The 22,195-nt window shown below is 37.8% G+C and overlaps 1 long non-coding RNA gene across 1 annotated transcript; it reads right to left on the reverse strand.

The window, feature by feature from the left end:
* Positions 1 to 1,621: 1,621 nt before the first annotated feature.
* LOC116535122 lies at positions 1,622 to 17,218 on the reverse strand. The gene is made up of 3 exons (XR_004262054.1): positions 17,124 to 17,218; positions 10,910 to 10,912; positions 1,622 to 1,632 (listed from the first exon to the last, which is right to left on the reverse strand). It is a non-coding gene; the product is annotated as an uncharacterized LOC116535122 (long non-coding RNA).
* Between the last annotated feature and the right edge of the window lie 4,977 nt (positions 17,219 to 22,195).

Below are 22,195 nucleotides of genomic sequence, written 5' to 3' on the forward strand. Positions count from 1 at the left end.
ACATTTACATACACTTACAAGTACACACATCTGCACTTCAACCTTTATTTCATCATTAGTAATAACACTGTGATATCCTACATTTAGACCAACTCTTCTACTCAGGGAGTTTATTTTCTTCTGTGGCATACCTTCCTTAGCACAGATCGTCATCATCTAGTTTTTGCCATCCCGAACTTTCTCATTCAAAAGTAATTTTTAATACATGCCTCTACTCTTGTGTCTAGCTTTATAAAATTATGTGTTATCAATGCCATGCTTGACTGATTTCAGTGTTTGCCTGTCATATTTTTATGCCATCATCTCTCTGATCTCAAGCTCTTAATTTTGCTGTCTTACTCAGTAAGTGAGGCGCATATTCACCTGTCATTATTTTTCTTTTTACTAAAATGCTACGTTTCCTGAGCCCTTACTGGCTTCTTGTTGTGTAACTTTAAGTGTTGTAGTGATAACTCTGAAGCCAGTCTGTTTTCTTTTGTTTTATTAAGTCACTTTTTTCTTTTCCTCGGTTCCTTCAAATGTTATTGAAGGACATTTTTACCCCTGTCATATAATTTAAAAATTATGACCACATGTACATCCTTGTAGTTCTCTTTTCTGACTTTGCTGAGCAAGCAGTGTACTTTCTCAGTTATCCTTTCTATATTTTGCTAAACTCAGGAAGATTATTGTTGTTGTTGTCATAAGTAGATGTAACAGTTTTCTGCGCTTTTTCTTAGTTCTGCTCTGGTCTCTTCATTTGGAACCCTGATCACAGATCTCCTTCATCTTCATTCTGTGTACTTCATGTTAATCGCCTTTCCCTTGTCTAAATTCTTAGAAAACGTTTTACATCTGTCCTTTGCAGCAAAGATGCATTTTACCTGAAGATGGGATTTTGCTTCTCATTGTCTCCAATTTGGATCACAGTTATGACTTTACATTTTTAATTACCTCAAATCGTTCTTAATCTTGCCCACCCCTTCTAATATAAATGAACTGCTCAACAACCCTTTGATCTTAGGACTTCCTGCTTCCATTTCAGAGAATGCCTTTTTGCATTTTATTGAGGACAATAAACACATTCATGTGAATTTATGCTGGTTCCTGCACAAACAATTTCTGGAGATCTAGGGTTTATATATTTCAAGGTCATTTTCCCTTTTTAGAGTTTATGCAGATTCCTTTTCCTAGCCACACTCAGTTAGTTTTCCTCTCTATTTTCACTTGAATGAACTGAGAACTCTCAGAAGTGAGCGGGGGCTGGTCTTTGACCCAGCTCTTCAGCCACTTCAGAATAGCCCCATTAGGCTATTTCAGAGGTCAAGAGAGACCCAGACCATTTCCGTTTTTCAGGCATCTTATATATTTAAAAGTAACAAAAAAATCATTACACACAACATTGCAATTGTGGTATATTTAGATATAACAAATTACTGTTCTTTAATATACACACATATAAAAGTAACCATATGTATAACCTCATTTTAAAAATACATATAAATAAGAGATTCTGTCTGAGGTTTACAGAAATATTCTTTCTCACATTTTTCAGTGATAGATCTTTGGTGAGATTTCTTTTTCAAATACACAGTTTGAGATACGTTAATGTACATAGCCTTTAACCCACTGCATACATTTTTAGTGTTCATTCTTTCACTATGTCTTGTACTCTTCGAAACACACAGAATACTATCTTGCTTTCCTGTTCAAGTTCTGAGCCAACTGAGAAATCAGACAAGAGTCAGCAGGTGGAGAATGAAACCCACCTTTTGTTATTGAAAACATTCCTGGCTGGATGATGTAGCTGTTCGTGAAATCTAAAATGAGTTTACTGATGCTCCATTCTCAAGTTGAAACTTGAATCAATAGTACATGCCAACTTCTGTCAGCTTCTAGCTTTCTGAGTGAAGAGGACGGAGGATGAGATTGTGTCCCTACACTCATGGCCTTGTTAGATGAGCTCCAACCAACCAAGAACAGAAACTACTGATTTCTACACACAAACTATGTTATCGTCCTTTTTTCCATGAGTAAGAGGAAATAGACAAGCAAGAAATCAGGAATCCTTTATAAATAGAAGAATGGAAAAATATGATTATCCTTAAATATGAAAACTTCCTCTCTTCTCAGTACTTAAATCTCTGATTATCTGAATGAATAAAGTTCTTAAAGAAAAAAAAAAAGCTTTTATATCCAGCACACTGTGTCTAAAAAGCTTCCTATTATTAACATAGTCAGGGCACCGGCACTTCTGACAGGTCCCCACCCCAACACAGACAACAGGCTCACTCTCTCTGCTTTATTGGCTCTTGTGAGCTATTATCTCTCAACAAAAATAGAAAGGGAGAGGGCTATAAAATTGCCTCAAATTCTGCTTTTATGCAACTGAATCCATGTCCCAGAACCTAAATGCAAGGAAAAGACTGCCTAGTATCCACCTGAATTAGTTCCTTCTCACTGCTAATGAGGAGGGAGACCCAGGCATTTGGGATCTCCCAGCTGAAATACATTCCTTCCTCCTGTATTCAGTGTCCAAGAGATCCTTTCCCCTGACCACTCCTGCTACACTAATAAAGATATGCCTACTTCTGGGTAATTTATAAAGGAAAGACATTTAATTGATTCACAGTTCTGCATAGCTGGGGAAGCCTTAGAAAACTTACAATCATGGCAGAAGGGGAAACAAACACATTTTTTTTTCACATGGCAGCAGGAGAGAGAATGAGAGTGAGCAAAGGAGGAAGCCTCTTATAAAACTATCAGATCTCTTGAGAATTCTCACTATCATGAGAACAGCGGCCTGGGAGTAACAGCCCCCATGATTCAATTACTTTCCACTGGGTTCCTCCCACAACACACAGGGATTATGGCAATTACAATTCAAGATGAGAATTTGGGTGGGGACACAGCCAAACCATATCACCACCTACCAGTCCTATTACATGTACCTAAATGTCCCTGTGGTTAACTTTCTCTCAGAGCCTGGCAATGGATTATCTGTTTGATAATTATCATTTTTTGTTGGCAATGCCAGTCTCATTCATTTATTATCTCTTCATAGCTATTTAATGAAAATGCTGTTGTCTCTGCTAAATTTGATGCCAACTTAAGTGGTAACCTATGTTTGTGGAATTTATGGCACATGAGAGTTGCAAATTGTTTTCCAGTTTTAGAGTGATGCAGTTTTCATTGTTCTTTGAGAGGCATACGTTGAAAGACCATACCCAACTGAATCAAGAATGCTGACTTGGTTAAAATGCAACATACACAAAAAAACCCAACCAAGAACGATAACAAAAAATCCCTTTGGTTTGGTGGCACACATATTTTTCAGATTCTACTTTTTTGCCTGATTTTCAGAAATTGAATGCATTAAAATCAAGCAGTTTATACTCAGAAAAAAGTGGTAACTAACGATGGTAGGTAGATAGTGAAATATTGATTACTAGTTGGAAGCAAATCTACACACTGAGTTCACAAGATTGTGCTCTGCTTATGCAGGAAAACTAAGGGATAAGGCCAGAGTGCACAGCTGTCATCTACAGTCCAGGCCCAATGGCACAGATGCCATTTTTCATCAGCTAATTGGAGACAGTATGTCATGTTCTTTACGATTTATCCCCACTGACAGCTTAAAAAGAATGATAACAATTACATAAAAATTAAATAATTTGTTCCTGAATGACTTTTGGGTAAACAATAAAAGTAAGGCATAAATGAAACAATTCTTTGAAATAAATAAAAACAAAGACAAAAATAATTAAATCCCTGGGATACAGTAAAAGCAGCTTTGGTGGAAAGTTTATAGTGCTAAATGCCTACCTCAAAAAATTAGGAAGTTCTCAAATTATTGTATGTCCCATGTAGAGGAACTAGGAAAATGAGAACAAACTTACTGTAAAGCTAGTAGAAGAAAAGAAATAACTAAAGTCAGAGATGAACTGAATGGAGACCAAAAACTCCACACAAAGAATCAGTGACACCAAAAGTTGGTTCTTCAAAAAGATAAACTAGGGTGATAGATCACTAGCTAGATTAACAAAGAAGAAAAGAGAGAAGATCCAAATAAGCACAATAGAAATGACGAAGGTTACATTACAAACAATCCCACTGAAATACAACATATCCTCAGAGACTATTATGAATACCTCTATGCACAAAAACTAGAAAATCTAGAGAAAATGGATACATTCCTGGAAACACACAATCTTCCACCATTGAACCAGTAAGGAACTGAAACCCTGAACAGATCGGTATGAGTTCTGAAATTGAGTCAGTAATAAAAAAAAAAAAAAAATCTACCAACTAAAAAAGCTCCAGACCAAATGGATTCACAGCCAGATTCTATCATATGTACAAAGATAAGCTGGCACCAATTCTATGGAAAATATTTAAAAATCCAGGAGGAACTCTTCCCTAACTCATACTACAAAGCTATTATTGCCTGGATACAAAATCCTAGCAAAGACACAGTGAGAAAAAGGAAACTACAGGCCAATATCCTTGATGAATGTAGATGTAAAAATTCTCCACAAAATACTAGGAAACTGAATCTAGCAGTAATTCACCATGATCAAGTAGGTTTCATTCCTGTGATGCAAGGTTGCTTCAATATCTGCAAATCAATAAACATTATTAACCAAAAAACATAGAATTTCTATGATCCTCTCAATAGACTTTGACAAAGCTTTCAATAAAATGCAATATTCTCTCATGATAAAAAGCCTCCAACATCTCCAACAAACTAGGTGTGAAAGAAACATATCTCAAAATAACAAGAATTATCTATGTTTAACATCCTGCTGAATGTGAAAAACTGGAAGCATTCCCCTTGAGATCTTGAACAAAGCAAGGATGCTGCTCTCACCACTCCTCTTCTATGTAACACTGGAAGTAATAACCAGAGCATTCAAGTAACAGAAAAAAACAAAAGATATCTAAATACATAAAAAATAAGTCCAGCTATTTATCTTCATGGTTGATATATCTATACCTAGAAAACCCTAAAGATACCTCCATAGGCTCCTGGAACTGATAAACATACTTCAGTAAAGTCTCAGAATACAAAACCAATGTACAAAAATCAGTAAGATTTCTATACACCAATACAGTTCAAGCTGGGAATAAATATCAAGAACACAATCCCATTTACAATAGCCACAAAACAAATAAAATATGTAAGAATACATCTAACCAAGGAGGTGAAAGATCTTTACAAGGATAACTACAAATCACTGCTAAAAGAAATCATTCATAACACAAGCAAATGGAGAATATTCTCATGCTCATGAATTGAAAGAATTAATATTGTTGAAATGGCCATACTGCCCAAAGCAATGTACAGATTCCAATCCATTTCTATCAAACTACCAATGTCATTTTTCACAGAGTTAGAAAAACCATTCTACAATTCTTATGAAATGTAGGAGTCTGAGTAGCCCAGGCAATCCTAAGCAAAAACACAACAAAGCAAAACAAAACAACAGCAACAACAACAACAACAACAAAACAAAGCTGAAGGCATCAGGTTACCTGACTTTGAATTATGCTATAAGACTGTAGTAACCAAAACAGCATGGTACTGGTACAAAAACAGACACATAGACAAATGGAACAGAATAGAGTACCCAGAAATAAAGCTACACACCTACAGCAATCTGATCCTTAACAAAGCTGACAAAAATAAGCAGTGGGAAAATGACTTCTTATTCAACAAATGGTGCTGGGATAACTGGCTAGCCATATGCAGAAGAATAAAAGTGGACCATTATATTTAACCATGAATACAAATTAGCATACCACAGGTTAAAGATTTAAATAGAAGACCCCAAACTATAAGAATCCTAAAAGAAAATTTAAGATATACTATTCTGGAAAGAATTTATGGCTACATCCTCAAAAGCAATTGCAACAAAAATGAAAATTTACAAGTGACACCTAATTAACTAAAGAGCTTCCACATGGCAAAAACAGCTATTAACAGAGTAAACAGATAACCTATAGAACTGGAGAAAATATTCATGAACTATGAAACCAACAAAGATCTAATATTCAGAATCTGTAAGGAACATAATTCAAAAAGCAAAAGACAAATAACTTCTTTAAAAACTGGACAAAAATCAGTTATTTCCCTAAAGAAGACATACACAAGGCCAATAAACATGTGAAAAAATGTTCCACATTATTAATCATCAGAAAATGCAAATCAAAACCACAATGAGGTATCATACCAGTCAGAATTGATGTTTTTTTAAGAAGTAAAAACAAAACAAAAACAAACACACACAAATGCTGGAGAGTCTGTGGTGAAAAGGGATTGCTTATACACTGTTAGTGGGAATGTAAATTGGTTTAACCACTATAGAAAGCAGTTTGATCTGTGGGTTGCACAGATCTATGTGAAAAGCATGGTTTCCCAGGCCAGGCAGCACAGCACTCACAGCCTCCTTGGCTGTGGGTAGGAGCTCCTCTTTCCCCATATGGCTCCCAGATAGCCAATTGCACCACTGTGCTTTTCCTTGCTCTCCATGGGTTATGCCAACCACCTAGTCAGTCCCAATGAGAGAACCTGGTTACTTCAGTTGCTGGTATAGAATTCACTCACCATTTTCCTAATTCTCAGTTGGAGCCTCCAACCACAGTTGTTTCTAGTCAGCCATCTTGGCACTTTATCCCTTGTGAGCCCATGCCACCATGGCCATGTGTCCCAAGCAGAGTGCTGTGCAGATTCTCAGCAGCCACTTGTCTGGAGACTACCCAAGACTACCAAATTCCCAGGGGCAGGGGTGGCCATAGTCACTGTGGCTGCCTGCTGCAGGCCCCAGTCTGCTGTTTTCCCCTGCCAGTGCTGGTGAGACTGAATGGTTAGGGCCCGGGAAGAATTTCCAACAGTGTAGCATAGCAGCTGTGGCAGATTGTGACCTGACTGCCTCTCTGGGCACTCTGACTCATCCTTTCTCACTAGGCAGGGCCTCCCTGCCAGTATTTCAGCTACTCCAACCAGGTGTTTAGGGACAGAGTTCTGATCTCCCTCGGACTGAGCCCCTTTGGGGAGGGGTGGCCATGTTCTCCACGTATCATTAGACTTAATGTTTCACCCTGCTGGCTCTAAGGAATCCAGGCAGTCTAGACCAGTGGGATTCTCCCCAGAACAGTGCCCCCTCACTGCCAAGGGGTAGCCACAGTGATTTGTTAAACAGGTCCTGTGCCTTCTGACTGGGTGAGATTCCCCCAACAGGAGTCACCAAACATCTTTTACAGGAGCATTCCCACTGGAATCAGGTCAGTGCACCTCTGGGACAGAGATCCCAGAGGAAGGAGCAGGAAGCCATCTTTGCTGTTCCACAGCTTCCGCTGGTGACACCTCCAGATGCAGGAGGGACCCAGGTGATTAGGGTCTGGAGTGAACCCACAGCAAACTGCAGCAGCCCTACAGAAAAGGTGTCTGACTGTTTAAAAAGAAAAATAAACAGAAAGTAACAACAAGATCATCAACAAAAATGTCCCCACAGAAACCCCATTCAAAGGTCAGCAGCCTCAAAGAACAAAGACAGAGGAAACTCACAAAAATGAGAAAGAATCAACAAAAAAATTCTGAAAACTCAAAGGTCAAGAGTGCCTCTTTTTTTCCAAATGATCACAACATCTATTCCAGCAAGGAGACATAACTGGGGGGAGGCTGTTATGGAGAATTGACAAAAGTAGGCTTCAGAAGGTGGGTAACAGCCAACTTTGCTGAGCTAAAGGAGTATGTTTTAACCCAATGCAAAGAAGCTAAGAACCATGATAAAACATTACAGGGTCTGTTAAGCAAAATAACCAGTTTAGAGAGAAACATAAATAACCTGATGGAGTTGAAATATACAACACAAGAATTTCACAATGTAACCAAAAAATCAGTAACTGCATAGACCAAGCAGATGAAAGAATTTCAGAGCTTGAAGACTGTCTTTCTGAAATAAGACAGGCAGACAAGATTAGAGCAAAAAAGAAAGAAATGAAAGAAACAAAACCTCTGAGAACTATGGCATTATGTAAAAAGACCAAACCTATGAATGACTGGGTGCCTGAAAGAGATGGGGAGAATGAAACTATGTTGGAAAATGTACTTCAGGATATCAACAAAGAGAACTTCCTCAACAGAACAAGGCAGGCCAATATTCAAATTAAAGAAAACCAGAGAACCCCAGTAAGATATCCTATGAGAAAATCAACCCCAAGATACATAATCATCAGATTCTCCAAGGTTGAAGTGAAGAAAAAAACATTAAAGGCAGTCAGATAGAAGGGCCAGGCCACCCACAAAAGGAAGTCCATCAGACTAAGAGTGGGCCTCTCAGCAGAAACCCTATGAGCCAGAAGAGATTGGAGGCCAATATTCAACATTCTTAAAGAAAAGGATTTCCAACCCAGAATGTTATATCCAGTGAAACTGAGCTTCATAAGCAAAAGAGAAATAAAATCTTTTCAGATAAGAAAATCATGAGGAATTCATCACCACCAGGCCTGCCTTGCAAGAGCTCCTGAAGGCAGCACTAAATGTGGAAAGGACAAATTGTTAGCAGCCAGTGCAAAACCAGACTGAAGTACAAAGACTAATACGCTGTCAAACAACTATATCAACAAGTCTGCAAAATAAATAACTAGTATCAAGATGGCAGGATTAAATTCACACATAACAATATCAGTCTTAAAAGTAAGTGGGCTAAATGCCCCTAATTAAAAGACACAGAATGGCAAGCTGGTTAATGAATCAAGGTCAATTGGTGTGCTGTATTCAAAATGCTCATCTTACATGCAAAGACACACATAGGCTCAAAATAAATAAATGGAGAAAAATTTACCAAGCAAATGGAAAGCTAAATAAATAAATAAATAAATAAATAAATAAATCAGGGGTTGCAATCCTAGTTTCTGACAAAGCACAAAGCAAACTTTAAACCAGAACTCAGGATTAAGAAATTTATTCAAAACCACAAAACTATATGAAAATTAAACAACCTGCTCCTAAATGACTCCTGAGTAAATAATGAAATTAAGGAAGAAATCAAGAAGTTCTTTGAAATTAATGATAACAAAGAGTCAACATACCAAAATCTCTGGGATGCAGCTAAAGCAAGGTTAAGAGGGAAATTTACAGCACTAAATGCCCACATCGAACAGTTAAAAAGATGTCAAATTGACACTCTAACATCACAATTAAAAGAACTAGAGAAACAGGAGCAAACCTAAAGCTAGAAAAAGACAAGAAATAGCCAAGATCAGAGTGAAACTGAAGAAGACACATACATTAAAAACCCTTCCAAAAAAATCAACAATCAAGAAGCTGTTTTTTTGAAAAAAAAAATAATAATAATAATGAAATAGATAGACAGCTAGCTAGACTAATAAAGAAGAAATGAGAGAAGAATCAAATAGACAAAATAAAAAATGACAAAGGGGATATCACCACTGACCCCACATAGATGCAAACAACCATCAGAATATACTGCTAGATTGGTGTAAACTAATTGTGGTTTTTGGCATTAAAAGTTATGCAAAAACTGTAATAACTTTTCCACCAACCCAATATAAAAACTTCTATGCAAATAAACTAGAAAATCTAGAAGAAATGGATAAATTCCTGGACATATACACCCTTCCAAGGCTGAACCGGGAAGAAGTTAAATCCCTGAATAGACCAAGAATGAGTTCTGAAATTGAAGCAGTAATAAATAGCCTACTAACTAAAAAAAGCCCAGGACCATATGGATTTACAGCTGAATTATACCAGAAGTACAAAGAGGAGCTGGTACCATTTTTTTCTGAAACTATTCCAAACAAACCGAAAAGGAGAGACTTCTCCTTAACTCATTTTATGTGACTAGCATCATCCTGATACCAAAACCTGGCAGAGACGCAACAACAAAAGAAAACTTCTGGCCAGTATCTCTGATACACCATTGATGAAAAAAAAAATGCTGGCAAACTGAATCCAGCAGCACATCCAAAAGCTTATCCACCACGATCAAGCTGGCTTCATCTGTAGGATGCAAGGCTGGTTCAACATATGCAAATCAACAAACATAAATTCATCACATAAACAACTAAGAAAACCACACATGATTACCTCAATAGATACAGAAAAGGCCTTTGATAAAATTCAACATCTCTTTATGTTGAAAACTCTCAATAAACTAGGTACTGATGAAGTATACCTCAAAATAATAAGAGCCATTTATGACAAACACAGCCAATGTCATAATGAATAAGCAAAAGTTGGAGACATTCTCCTTGAAAACTGGTACAAGACAAGGATGTCCTCTCTTACCATTCCTATTCAACACAGTATTAAAAGTTCTGGCTAGGGCAATCAGGCAAGAGAAAGAAATAAAGAGTACTCAAATAGAAAGAGAAAGTTGAACTGTCTCTGTCTGCTGATGACATAATCCTATATCTAGAAAACCCAGTTGTCTCAGCTCAAAAGATTCTTAAACTGATAAGCAGCTTCTGAAGTCTCAGGACACAAAATCAATGTGCAAAAAGCACAAGCATTCCTACATGACAACAATAGGTAAGCATAGAGCCAAATTATGAATGGACTCCAATTCACAGTTGCTACAAGGAGAATAAAATACCTAGGAATATAGCTAATGAGTAAAGTGAAGGACCTCTTCAAGGAGAAATAAAAACCACTGCTCAAGGAAATCAGAGAGGACACAAACAAATGGAAAAGCATTCCATACTCATGGATAGGAAGAATCAATATTGTGAAAATGGCCATAGTGCCCAAAGTAATGAATAGACTGAAATCCATTCCTGTTAAATTACCATTGACATTTTTCACAGAAATAGAAAAAAAACACATTACAATTTACATGGAACGACAAAAGAGCCCATATAGCCAAGGTAATCCTAAGCAAAATGAACAAATTTGGAGACATCACACTATCTGACTTTAAAATACTCTACAAGTCTACAGTAATCAAAACAGCATAGTACTGGTATAAAAACAGACACATAGACCAATGTGTCAGAATAGAGGCCTCAGAATTAAGACCACACATCTGCAACCATCTGATCTTTGACAAACCTGACAAAAACAAGCAATGGGGAAAGGATTTCCTATTTAATAAATGGTGCTGGGAAAACTGGCTAGCCATAAGCAGAAAACTGAAACTAGATTCCTTCCTTACACCTTATACAAAAATTAACTCAAGATGGATTAAAGACTTAAATGTAAAACACAAAACTGTAAAAACTCTTGAAGAAAATCTAGGCAATACAAATCAAAACATAGGCAAAAGCAAAGATTTCATGATGACCATACCAAAAGCAATTGCAACAGAAGCCAAATTGACAAATGGGATCTAATCAAACTAAATCACTTCTTTAGAGCAAAAGAAACTATCATCAGAGTGAACAGGCAATCTATAGAATGGAAGAAAATTTTTGCTATCTACCCATCTGACAGAGACCTAATATCCAGAATCTACAAGGAATTTAAACAAATTTATGAGAAAAAAAAAAAACAAACGACTCCATCAAAAAGAAAAGGATATGAAGAGACATTTCTCAAAAGGAAACATTTATGCAGCCAAAAAACATATATAAAAAACTCAACATCACTGATCATTAGAGAAATTCAAATCAAAACCACAATGAGATACTACTCATGCCACTCAGAATGGTGATTATTAAAAAAATCAAGAAACAACAGATGCTGGTGAGACTGTGGAGAAATAGGAATGCTTTTACACTATTGGTAGGAGTGTAAATTAGTTCAACCATTGTGGAAGACAGTGTGACAATTTTCAAAGACCTATAAGCAGAAATACCATTTAACCCAGCATTCCCATTGCCAGGTATTTACTCAAAGGAATAGAAATCATTCTATTATAAAGATACATGCATGTATAGTATTTGAAAAAAATAATGACATAGACTGCCAGCTAGACTAATAAAGAGAAGAGAGAAGAATCAAATAGACACAATAAAAAATGACATAGGGGATATTACCACTGACCCCACGTAAATGCAAGCAACCATCAGAGTATACTACTAGGTTGGTATAAACTAATTGTGGTTTTTGCCATTAAAAGTTATGCAAAAACTGTAATTACTTTTCCACCAACCTAATATAAAAACCTCTATGCAAATAAACTAGAAAATTTAGACGAAATGGTTACATTCCTGGACATATACACCCTCACAAGGGTGTATGCAGCCATAAAAAGAAATGAAATCATGCCCTTTGCAGGGACATGGATGAAGCTGGAAGCCATTATCCTTAGCAAACTAACACAGGAACAGAAAACCAAACACCACATATTCTCACTCATAAGTGGGACCTGAACAATGAGAATACATGGACACAGGGAGAGGAACAACACACACACTGGGGCCTGTCTGGGAGCAAGCAGTGGGAGAGCATCAAGAAAAATAGCTAATGCATGACAGGCTTAATGCTTAGGTGATGGGTTGACAGGCGCAGCAAACCACCATGGCATACATTTACCTGTGTAACAAACCTACATGTCCTGCACATGTATCCCAGAAATTAAAATAATTTTTTTTTAAAAGGAAATATTTTGGCAATTTCTCAACAGAACTTAGAATTACCTTTCAACCTAGTGATCTCAATACTGGGTATGTATCCAAAAGAAAACAAATCATTCTACCAAAAAGACGTATGCACTCACATGTTCATTGCAACACTATTCACAAATAGCAAAGACATGGAATAAACCTGGGTGCGCATCCCCAGTGCAGAGGATAAAGAAAATGTGGTATATGTACACCATGGTATAGTATGCAGCTGTAAAAAATAAAATCATGTTCTTTGCAGCAATATGGATGCAACTGGAGTCCATTATCCTAAGTCAATTAACACAAGACTAGAAAACCAAATACAGCATGTTCTCACTCATGAGATGGAGCTAAACATTGGCTACTCATGGGCATAACAATGGCACCAGTAGATACTGGAGACTACTAGAGGGGGCCAGGAGAGAGGGGAGCAAGGGTTGAAAAACTATTGGGTACTATGCTCAGTACCTGAGTGATGGGGTCCATCATACCCTAAACCTTAGCATCATGAGCTATACCATCCATGTAACAAACCTGAACATGTAATCCATGAATTTAGACTACAAGTTGAAATTATACATTAAAAAAATGACAGCATAACAAAAAAGAGTGACAAAATGCATTATGAAGCATTTAGCAAATCTTTCTCTAGATACCATTACAATGGGAATGAAAGACGAAGTGGAACACCCAGGGTCAATATTACTACGTGATATGTGAGTGTTTCTTCGTTCTTAAGGCTTTAATTTCTTTATCTAAATGAATTTAATAAAACATCTCAGACATCAATCCTCACACTCTTTGCACATACAAATCACGTGGAGTGCTTAAAATGCAGATTCTGCATTTTGGAGTAGGCTTGAGCCTATATTCCTGACAAGATGCAGGTGAAGCCAATACTATTGGCCCACAGTCCACATTTTGAGTGGCCGAGAGCCAAAACTTTACACGCCTTATTCACATGCATACAAATATGAGTTTTAGAAGGCTTTGGGAATCCCAGGTGGTCAGTAAAATTCTTCTTCAGTGTAGCAGAAACTAGAAGCAGTTGGTTTTTGTTTTGATGCGCTTTCAACATTTTAATTAATATCACTAAGTGGTACTACAAAAATTGTCAACTCTTTATTTTTAAATATTAGCTTTAAAACAGCAAAGGCAGGAAATAGTTACCAACATGTAAAACACTGTAGGAGGTGAGGGTGACAAATGATTAGCTCGTGAAGAGGCAGTAATTTAGAAAGCCAACGGGAGCATTGAAAAAACTACAACCCTCAAATCCCCATCAATCACTCCCTAAACTCTAGTTTTAGTACTCTCATGGAAAAAAAAAAAGAAAGTTGAGTAACACACAAAGAAAGAACTCAGCTGTAAGCCAGGGCATCTTCCTCTGTTATAAATGAAACAGGTCAGGTATATTTACGAGATGCCTCAAAAATGAGTCACATCTGGACTTGCTTTGTTTTTTACACCCATAAATCTATGCGTAGCCCTCAACACTCTTTCTTCTTTGTAAATTGTTTCCTTTCACAGCCTATGTCCCCAGGATCAAATTAAATGAAGCTGCTCACCTCTGTGAGGACAGCGAATCAGTGAACTTCCCGAAGAAAGCGATATTGAATGGTATTGATAAGAAAAAGACACCATGCATTATGGAAGAAGCAATCTTCCCTGACATCCCTCCCTGGAAGGCAAGGTGATTAAGAGAACGCAGAGCAAGGGGGCAGAAAATACTCCATGGAAGCATTCTAGATGCTTCCATGTCCACTAATTTTAACTTGGTTGGTATTTGATTTGATTGGAGCCTTCTAGGCTTTGTATGAAATCAAATGAGAATTTATCCATGGAATGTAGCAAGTAGAATAAAATGTCCCTGACATTTGTTGCAAACCTTGTGGTTTCAGGGTCTGTAAACTTGGATGCTTTTTAGCTTACTCCAAATCACTATACAGGCAAAGCTTGTTTTACTTAAAAGTTTAGATAAAAACGTATATGAGGAGGCTGGGCTTGGTGGCTCACGCCTCTTATCCCAGCACTTTGGGAGGCCAAGGCAGGCGGGTCACCTGAGGTCAGGAGTTCAAGACTAGCCTGACCAACATAGAGAAACCCTGTCTCTACTAAAAATACAAAATTAGCCAGGTGTGGTTGCACATGCCTGTAATCCCAGCTACTCAGGAGGCTAAGGCAGGAGAATCGCTTGAACCCAGGGAGGTGGAGGTTGCTGTGAGTCGAAGTCACATCATTGCACCCCAGTCTGGGCAACAAGAGTGAAACTCCATCTCAAAAAAAAAAAAAGCATTAAGCATGTTATTATACAAGATTCCCAGAATGAATAATTTGCAGCCATTCTTCTTCCCACCCTGCGTTGTATTAGAAATGGTGGAAGTAGAGGAGGGACTGGATTGGATCTCTCTCTCTCCTACGACTTATATATTTTCTCCAGGTATGTGATTATTGTCAGCTGATACACCCATCGGGAGGTTTAAAGGGCTGCAATGCACTATAGCATATCCAGCTTTCCTTCTTTCACGATTCCCCCGAGGTAGGTATGCTTGACTCCAGTAGTTTCTCCTATATGGAAAAAGAAGCTGAGACCCTGTTGGGTAGAAAAGGTATCATCAGCTGATAGAAAAGGTAGGGGCTGCTTCCTGGGCCTCGTGATTGAAGTCTAGTCAGCTTTTCACTTCTGAATACCACCTCCCTTCTGCTCTAGTGACAAGAAGCACAATGATCTGGGGCCAGATCAAAGTAAATAAAAGATTTATCACCCTTGAAATATGCCTAAAAAACAGGCTCAGCCTAAGGGCATATGGTATACATCCTCAGTTTTTAAATGACTAAAATCAAGGAAGGTAAAAAGAAAAATAAGCAAAAAAAAAAAAAAATTTCTTTTACAGAAAACCAATCTGATAAGATTAAGACACTTAAAATTGATGGAGAAAAATTGCTAAGTGCCATAGGTCAGATGAAAAGAGGTAATTATTTACTGGAGAGCTGTTGATGTGAGTGAAAGGTGGGGTGGCAAAAAGGTCTAAGTACTGTTCACCCTGCTTTATTTACCTGGAAATTACTCACTTGTCAAAGAAATTAGGCCAAATCCCACTGCGAACCTAACTGCTTAAGGAACTTCCTGCAGATACCAGACCACAAACTAATTTTGGAACTCCCGGGGCCTCACCTGGCTCCACTCTTCCCCAGGTAATGCATTGCCAAGTCACTAATTGATTCCAATTTCACTCTGTGGTTTCAGGGTCTATGAACTTGGATGCTTTTCAGCTTACTCCCAATTACTATACAGGCAAAACTTGTTTTATTGCGCTTCATTATTTGCACTTTGTAGTTACCATTTTTATTGCATTTTAGGTTTTGGGGTACATGTGAAGAACATGCAAGATTGTTGCAGAAGTACACACATGGCAGTGTGATTTGCTGTCCTCCTCCCCTTCACCTATATCTGGCATTTCTCCCCATGCGTTTTTTTTTTTTTTTTTTTTTTTTTTTTTTTAATTACAGATTGAACGTTTGTAACAACTCTGCACTGAGAAGCTCTGTTAGGGCCATTCCAACACTCTGACAGCATACATTCCCTTTGTGTCACATTTTGGTAATTCTTACAATATTTCAAGCTTTATGTTCATTATTACATCTGTTATGAGAACTGTGACCAGTGATCTTTGATAATACTATTGTAATTGTTTTGGGCTGCCAGAAAGCATGGCCACAGAAGACAGCAAACCTAACTGATAAATGTGTGTGTGGTGTGTGTGTTCTGACTACTCCACTGATTGACTTCACTCCCTCTTTCCTTGGGTTTCCCTGTTCCCTGAGTCTCAAAAATACTGAGATCAGGCCAATTAATAATCCTGGAGTGGCCTCCGCATGTTCAAATGAAAGAAAGAATTGCACATCCCTCACTTTAAATCAAAAGCTAAAAATGATGATGCTTAGTGAGGGAGTCATGTTGAAAGCCAAGGTAAGTCAAAAACTAGGCCTTGTTTGCCAGTTATCAAAGTTGTGAGTGCAAAGGAATCATTCTTGAAGGAAATTAAGCATAGTGCTACGGTGAACACAGGATAAATAAGAAAGAAAAGCAGTATCATTACAGACATGGAGATTGTTTTCATGGTTTGGATAGAGGATCAAACCAGCCACAACGTTTTCTTAAGCCAAAGCCTAATCTAGAGCAAAGTCTGAGCTCTCTTCAATTCTATGAAGGCTGAGAGAAGTCAGGAAGCTGCGGAAGAAAAGTTCTAAGCTACCAGAAGTTGGTTCATGAGGTTTAAGGAAAGAAGCTGTCTTTATCATATAAAAGTGTGAGGCAAAGCTCCAAGTGCTGGTATAGACGTTTCAGCAAATTATCAAAAAATTTTAGCTAAGATCATTGATGAAAGGGGCCACACTAAAACAACAGATTTTTCAATGTAGATGAAACTTTGTATCAGAAGAAGCAGCTATCTAGAACTTACATAGTTGAAGATAAGTTAATGCCTGGCTTCAAAGCCTCAAAAGATAGGCTGTCTCTCTTGTTAGGGGTTGATGCAGCTGGTGCCTTTAAGTTGAAGCCAATGAGTAAGTACCATTGTAAAAATCCTAGGTCCCTTAATAATTATGCTAAATATACTTTGTTTGTGTTCTATAAATGGAGCAATAAAGCCTGGATGACAGCACATGTGTTTATTACAGTATGGCTTACTGAACATGGGTTAAGACCACTACTGAGCACAGAAGCTCTTTAATTAGGTCCAGTTTGTCCATTTTTTGTTTTGTTGCAATTGCTTTTGGAGTTTTTCTCATGAAATCGTTGCCAGGGCCTATGTCCAGAATGGTATTGCCTAGGTTATCTTCCAGTGTTGTTATAGTTTTAGGTTTTACATTTAAATATTTAATCCATCTTGAGTTGACTTTTGTATAAGGGAGGGAGGGATCCAGTTTCAGTCTTCTGCATATGGCTAGTTATCCCAGCACTATTTGTCAAACAGGAAGACTTTTCTTTGTCCATTGCTTATTTTTGTTGACATTGTCAAAGATCATACAGTTGTAGGTGTGTGACATTATTTCTGGACTCTCTATTCTGTTTCATTGGTCTGTATGTCTGCTTTTGTATTGGCACCTTGCGGCTTTGGTTACTGTAGCATTAGAGTATAATTTGAAGCCAGGTAATATGATGCCTCTAGATTTGCTATTTTATCTTAGGATTACCTTGGCTATCCAGGCACTTTTGTGGTTCTATACGAATTTTTTAAATAGTTTTTTTATTTCTGTGAAAAATATCACTCATAGTTTGATAGGAATAGCATTGAATCTGTAAATATTGTTTTGGGCAGTACGGTCATTTTAACAATATTGATTCTTCTCCATAAGCATGGAATATTTTTGTCTGTGTCACTTTTATTTCTTTCAACAGTGTTTTTTAATTCTTGTTGTAAGACATCTTTTTTCTCCCTGCTTAGCTGTATTCCTAGGATATGTGTGTGTGTGTGTGTGTTCGCGCGCACACGCGCGTGCATAGTAAATGGAATTCTGTTCTTGATTTGGCTCTTAGTTTGGATGCTGTTGTATAGAAATGCTACTGATTTTTGTACATTTATTTTGTATTCTCAAACCTTGCTGAAAGTGTTTATCAGGTCAATGAGCTTTTGGATAGGGACTAGGGGTTATCTAGATATAGAATCATATTGTCTGCAGATAGGGATAGGTTGACTTCCTCTCTTTCATTCTGGATGACATTTATCTTGCCTGATTGTTGGGGCTAGGACTTCAACTACTGTATTGAACAGAAGTGGTGAGAGAGGCCATCCTTATCTTGTTCCAGTTTTCAAGGGGAATTATTCTAGTTTCTACCCATTCAGTATAATGTTTACTGTGGATATTTTATAGATGGCTTTTGTTATTTTTGAATATCTTCATTGTCTATTTTGTTGAGGATTTTTAACATGAAGGGATACTGAATTTTATTAGAAGCCTTTTCTACCACTATTGAGATGTTCACGTGGTTTTGGGTTTAGTTCTGTTTATGTGATGAATCGTATTTATTGATTTGTGTATGTTGAACCAACCTTGCATCCCAGGAATAAAGCCTGCTTGGTTAAGATGGATTAGCTTTTGATGTGCTGTTGGATTCAATTTTCCAGTATTATGTTGTGACTTTTTTGCATCTATGTTCATCAAGGATGTTGGTCTGAATTTTTTTACTGTTGTTATCATGTCTCTGCCAGGTTTTGCTATCAGGAGGATGCTGGCCTCATAGAATGAGTTGAGAGGAGCCCTTCTTCAATTTTTGGAATAGTTTCAGTAGGAACGGTATCAGTTCTTCTTTACATATCTAATAGAATTCAGTTCTCAATTCATCTGGTCTTGTGTATTTTTCTCGTCGATAGGATTTTTTATTACCAATTCAATTTTGGAATTCATTATTGATCTGTTCAGGAATTCAATTTCTTCCTGAGTTATTCTTTAGAGGTTGTATGTTTGCAAGAATTTAACCATTTCTTCTAAGTTTTCTATCTTGTGTGCATAAAGGTATTCATAGTAGTCTCGGAGGGTTTTTTCATCTTTTCAGGTCAGACACTTCCCTTCAGGCTAAAATTTCCTATGGGTCCCTCGCCATGTTTCACTGCAGATGTTCCTGCACCAAACCTGCTGGGCTCTGCACAGCCTGAAATCCTTCCTCTAGCATCTCTCTAAGCAGCTCTTCCTGCCAGCTCAAGTGTCCATTGAGGTCCTGAGGTGTCTTGCTGCCAGGACTCCAGAGGTCCACGGCAAGAGTGGGCCACTCCTTGCCTGTTCAAGTCATTCTTTCCTCAGGAGTCTCTGGGAACCAGGAATGAGTCCTGGTGCACAGTAGCCCTGTGCTTGGTCCACAGCTTCCTCCCTCTTCAGCCTAGTGTCTATCCTTCCTCTGTTCACTCTCAATGCCTTCTCCACAAAGATCTGCTTGGAGTGTGCCACTGTTCCTGGTTTCTGGTCCCTCTTTGGCAGATGTTTCTCCTGTGTCTAGTTGGCCATCCTGCTTATAATCAGGACACTTATTTTTGCTCAGAAAAACAAAGATTATTTTCAAAATGTTACTTTTCATAGATAAAGTGCCTTTTCATTCAAGAGCCCTGATGGAGATATATAAAGAGATTAATGTTGTTTTCATGCCAGCTAAGACAACATCCATTTTGTAGACCATGGATCAAGGAGTAATTTGAACTCTCAGTCTTACTATTTAAGACATATATTTCATAAGGCTATAGCTTCCACAGACAGTGATTTCTCTGATGGATCTGGGCAAAATAAATTGAAAACCTTTTGGAAAGGACTCACCAATCTAGCTGCCATGAAGAACATTTATGATTCATAAGAGGAGGTCAACCTATCAACATTAACAGGAGTTTGGAAGAAGGTGATTCCAGCCCTCATAAATCACTTCGTGGGGCTGAAGACTTCAGTGAAGGAAACAACTGAAGATGTGTTGGAAATAGCAAAAAAAAAAAAAAAAAATTAGAATTAAAAAACATCCATTAAAAGTTTATTGAATGAGGGGTTGATTTTTATGAATGAGCAGAGTAAATGGTTTCTTGAGAAGTCATCTACTTCTAGTGAAGATGCTATGAACATTGCTGAAATGACAACAAAGCATTTAGAATATTACATAAAAGCTGATAAAGCAGTGGCAGGCTTTGTGAGGGATGATTCTAGTTTTGAAAGAAGTTCTACTGTGGGTAAAATGCTGTCAAATGGCATTTCATGCCACAGAGAAATATTTTATGAAAGGAAGAGTTAATTTACGTGGTAAACCTCATTGTTGTTATTTTAAGAAATTGCCACAGCCACCCTAACCTTCAGCAACCACCACTCTGATCCATCAGCAGCCATCAATATTGAGGCAAGGCCCTCTACCAGCAAAGAGATCATGAGTTGCTAGGGACTGACATGATCATTAGAATTTTTAAGCAAGAAAATATTTTTCAAGTATGTACCTTATTTTCCTAGACATAATGTATGTATACGGTAGTCTATTGAATACTTAATCGACTACAGTATAGTGTAAATGCAACTTTTATATGTACCAGGAAAGAAAAAGTCGTCCAACTGCTTTTGTTTCAATGTTTGCCTTACTGCAGTGGTCTGAAATCGAATCCACAATATATCTACGGTATGTCGATAAAAGCACTGTGAATTAATTATATGTGTTCAATAAATAATAAAACAAAAAGAAACAAAAACAGTAAGAATCACTCTTCAATGAGCATTGAATAAAGACTAAAAAGTGAAAAGTGGTTTGCAGATATTTTTAATCTTCAAAGTGAAACAGAATCAGCAATTAGATGAACAAAACAGATGAGGCTTTTAATGGTCTCAGTTACTTTTTGATATATTAAATTATGTAGACTTGGAGGACGGTGGTATTAGCTGTGAAACAGGAGCCTAATCCTTGAGACACCTATGAACTTTACATAGTTGCAACATGCGTTACAAAAAGTATGGAGCTCGGGGATTTTGAAGTCATCTATCCTAAAACACTTGCTAACAATCTTTTTGACAGATCCAAGAGAGGTTTAGTAGGTCATGGAACTAAAAAGATCATAGCTACTGAATTTCCAGCACAGCGTAGTTAGTGGTTCAGCTTATGTCATTAGCACATTCTCTCTTGCTCACACTCACTCTTTCTTTCTGTTTCTCTCACTTGCATTCCCACATGTTGAATGCAATCTCAGTTGGATCCCTTGGTCAAGGTTGCAAACCAACTGCAGCAGCTCCAGGCTTTACATCCCCTGCTGTTCTGCTCCAGAGGTCAACAGTATCTGCTCTGTCTTGGAAGCCTCAGGAAATTCTTGGGCATCTCAACAATCTTGACACGGTCACAGATTCACCTCAAAACCAATTCATATCACCATTGAAATTCGTCTCAGGACTGACCAGGCCAAAGGGACATGGCACGTTTGGGACCAGGAGTAGAATCAACCTCATGGAAACTATATGAATCCGGTGGAGGATGGATGGATGTTAAACAAAATTTAGGATGATTTCCTTGGAGTGACTTGAATCTGAGAGAATCCAGGTTTGGAATTTATGGGCACCATCTTGTGGAACTTGGATTTGAGGCTAACGTGAAACAGGGCAGCAGAGCCCAGCGACAGGCCGATTTCTGTGACAGGATTTGGAGATTTGTCTGAAAACGAAACCTCCTTCTACCCATTAGTTTTATGTTTTCTCTTGTTTAAGCCAGTTTGGGTTGTATTTTCTGTCACTGTCCCAATATCATAAAGGAGCTGCTTGAATCAGAAGAAGCCCCATGACGCTGAGACACTGGGCAGAATTTTAAATCTTTAAAGCTCCAATTTTCCAAAAGCTGTCACTATCAGATGTTTGATCTATAGATCTCTAGATGTTTCACTTATTGGCCCTAGAGAGAAATGCACACGCTGATATTGTGGGTAAAATATAAACGTGTGCCCTGTGTGTTTGCCCACACGCACATATGTGCTCTGTGTGTGCTGTGTACATTTTTCTTGGGACAGCGCAGAACATTAAGAGAACTGGACAAATTCTAAACTCTTTCTGGACTCAGGTGTAAGTGTTCCTCTCTAACCTTGGAGTTTCAGTTCATACTATCCCTCAAGTCCTAGAACAACACCCATTATTTTCTCTTGGGCAGGTTAGA

Source organism: Sapajus apella, unplaced genomic scaffold (genome assembly GCF_009761245.1).
Source record: "Sapajus apella isolate SASKATOON/1434 unplaced genomic scaffold, GSC_monkey_1.0 scaffold92, whole genome shotgun sequence".
Lineage (NCBI taxonomy): Eukaryota > Metazoa > Chordata > Mammalia > Primates > Cebidae > Sapajus > Sapajus apella.